Source organism: Coffea eugenioides, chromosome 8, assembly GCF_003713205.1.
Source record: "Coffea eugenioides isolate CCC68of chromosome 8, Ceug_1.0, whole genome shotgun sequence".
NCBI lineage: Eukaryota > Viridiplantae > Streptophyta > Magnoliopsida > Gentianales > Rubiaceae > Coffea > Coffea eugenioides.
In genome coordinates, this window is record NC_040042.1 from 34,884,729 (window position 1) to 34,888,204 (window position 3,476).

The window sequence follows — 3,476 nt, forward strand, 5'->3', positions numbered from 1 at the left end:
TTTGTATTAATTTCTTGGCTAATTAATACTATTGTCTTGAAAAAGTTATTTGGTGCTTTTGTTCATCTAATCATAATTAACCGGCCATTAATTGTGATAATATCAAGATATTAGATTTATAATGAGAATTAAAAATTAACACTAGTTCATGAAACTGCTAAACCTAGGGAATATACTCACATGAGTAGAGATACACCTTTATGATTTTTATGGCTTTGTTCCATATAATTTTATAGCAGGAAATGAGCTTGTAACTAATTTTATAATCACAAAGGCAGGTATGAGTTAGTTATAGGTATAGTTGATTCAATACGAGAGTAAGTTTTACATATATAAGAATATTGCATCATAACTATCCAAGATAATAGTGCTCACTAATCCGAAAATTTATACTTGCATGAGTAGTTAGGGATACCATAACTTGAAAAACTTTCATTTATTAATCTTCTTGCACATTTTAGCGTAGTTTCTTCAATTTGTTGATCATCCAAATAATAGAGGAGTTTTAGTAGTGTCAATGGTTGTCTATTCTTTTATGTGGGTTTGACTATTAATACTCTATACTCAATCACGATTTGTATATTTGCAAAAAATTGCATGTTAGATATTTAGCAATTTATAAATGTAATTTTTGACTGTGAATTGAGTTTAATTTTATATATATACCTCGCGCTTATCAACCAATTTTTCTTGCTTAAACAATTGAGGACGGGAGTTCTATTTAATAGATACATCCCCGTGATCTATCGTGCGAAACATTAAATACGTATTTACACTTATTGAGCGCATTGAAAGGAAGCATCCCCAGTAGTACCTACAAGCTTTAACGTTCCTGCTCTGCCCTATATATACTGGCCTCTAAACTGTGATCCGAACTATTAAACTTGCTCAGAAGATCTCTAGCTAGTCATTTGCAGCTCGAAAATTCAGCATTGAGAAGGAATAGAGAAATCTTCAAAATCCCTTGTGATTGCTTCAGGTAAGTCTCTCTTCTGCCTGCACACAAAAATTAAGATTGCTTCAGGTAAGTCTCTCTCCTGCATGCACACAAAAATTAAGTTAAAAATTTCTGCATCGATCCCCTTCATTTGTGATGGTTAGACTTTGCTCCTCTTATTCAAGAAATTCTTTTATATCCCACTATAATCTCAAAAATGCTCAATTATATCCTTGTAAATCTTAGACTTCCTCAACCTGAGTTTTTTGACAAAAAAAATGTAAGAGTGTCCCCTTAATTTTACAATTTTTACTTGTATTGCCCTACAAATCCCAACTTCTTTTACAGTTTGTACTTGTATTGCCCTGCAAATCCCAACTTCTGATTTCACCACTACCACAAACACACTAAACAAGCACGGACACGTTGACTTTGAAATTCAATAACAACTGAAACCTAATCACTATTATTAAGCTTATATATTTTATTTTATCTTAAATTACTAAATTTTATCAAAATCTACTCGTAACACCTCCTTACTTTTGAAAATATTTGTTTGAAGACATAGAAACTGCTCATGCACTACAGGGACATTAGACATTTCAAATGGTCGAAGCCTCAACCATTAATATATAGATCTCTTTTGGACACATCAAATAATACATGAGTCAAAAAAAGAAAAACACATACATCTTAATCAATATAATTGGTGTAGCTTATACCATTGAACTGAACTTGCAAATTGATTTGTAGTGGCCATAGAAGGAGAAGCAATAGCAAAGGTGGAAGCCTCAAGAGTCCTACCAGCTGAAGCATTGACAACAGCTCTGGACTGGTTTTGAAAGGCGTTGGGTGTGAGGCGCCCATGAATTGCCCATGGGAGTCTGGGCGATCAAAGGAGGCGGAAGCACAATAATTTAGGGTGGACTGTTCCCAAAATTCTATAGAAACAAGGTAAGAATAGTCAGTTTTAGGTGTAGGATGACGTTAGTGTCAATTCGAGTCAATATTCGGAGGAGGAAAGGAAAGGAATCTAGCGTGAAGAAAAGGAGAAGCAATAGCAAAGGCGGAAGCCCTAAGAGTCCGACCAGCTGAAGCATTGATAACAACTCTTTAAAAGCCTCAATCAAGAGTCCTACCAAAGTGCATGCATTTTGAGATTCTAGCTCAATATGCACTTCCGTTTTGACACTTGAACACTTCTCAACTTTTTTTTTGGACAAACATAGCTGTGGAATTATAGTAAACCAATAATTATAGTATGTAGTACCCGAATTGATATTATTCATAAAATAAGAAAAGTCACTAGCTAGTAGCAGCATGCTACTCTTACAAAGTAGCAGAGGACGAAACGACCACTAAACCCACGTTGTCAAATTGCTGAAGAGTTATCAAAACTGATTAACTATACAATAAACTCTATCCCATCTAAGAAAAGATGTTCATTGAAGAACTCCATTCCGTGCAGAACTCCCAATTTTCTCCAGTGCTACTCAGAATCCTCCTCTATCCTGCAACATCGATGCTGAAGGATGATGATTGATATGGCCAACAACCTCGAATCCCCAGAGGCTGAATAATGGCTGGGTATCATAAATGAAAGGCATGCTAGTGGAGAACAACTTGAAGAAATTAAGACGTGGCTAATTTTGCATCGACATTCTACTAAAACACGGAATGCATAGGAAGGACTGGCTTCCAATAATTTACGAAGAACTGGTCCCAAAATTCTGCAGAAGCACATCAATTTATGATGGACCAGGAAGCACAATAATTTAGAATGGACCTGGGAACCGTCCATCCGTCCTGGTCCATTCTAAATTATTTTGCTTCCTGGTCCATCATAAATTGATGTGCTTCTGCAGAATTTTGGGACCAGTGCTCGAGTGTCGGATCAATTCAGCTACTGCATACAATTATTATTCGGCTACTACAATTCCACAGCTATGTTTGATAATTGATATACGGAAGACATAGAACTTGATCAAATGAAGTTGAGTGGTGGTGTAAGCACTGTATCTCAAATTCTTTTGCTCATAAAATTAGGAGGCTGGCATTAACTATAATAGTCCATTCTATCTGGCAAGCGAGGAAAATACAGATTTTCCAGCAGATTCAAATTTCTTGTGTATGATAGCTGTGTTGAAGTGGTTGTCACCACTATTCAGATGATTGTTGCCTTGGCATGTTGTCACCAATCTTAAAAATTAGTATATATCCAGCAAAGACCTTTGTCCAGATCTAAGGACAGGAATTTATTATTACGTTCCTAAATTTAATATTATTTTTTAAAAATGTTTAATATTATGTCATGAATAACAGCCCATAGTCTAGCTTATTTTTATTATTCCACACCATTAGATATTTAAATAAAATGGATAATTTTTTATATGGAAAAAGTAAATTGAGAGAGTGTTGTAACAGCCAAAATGAGACGTACGCATATGAGAAAGGAAGAAGTTTTCTCAAAATTTTCTTTTATTTTTTATTTCTTAGAAGTTAGTAATTGTTTGTTTTCTTTATAGAGGAGTTTATGGAT

General features: G+C 34.7%; 1 long non-coding RNA gene across 1 annotated transcript; it reads left to right on the forward strand.

Annotated features, from left to right (window-relative positions):
- Nucleotides 1–775: 775 nt before the first annotated feature.
- LOC113779910 lies at nucleotides 776–3,195 on the forward strand. The gene is made up of 3 exons (XR_003469503.1): nucleotides 776–979; nucleotides 1,691–1,891; nucleotides 2,406–3,195. It is a non-coding gene; the product is annotated as an uncharacterized LOC113779910 (long non-coding RNA).
- The last annotated feature ends 281 nt before the right edge of the window (nucleotides 3,196–3,476 follow it).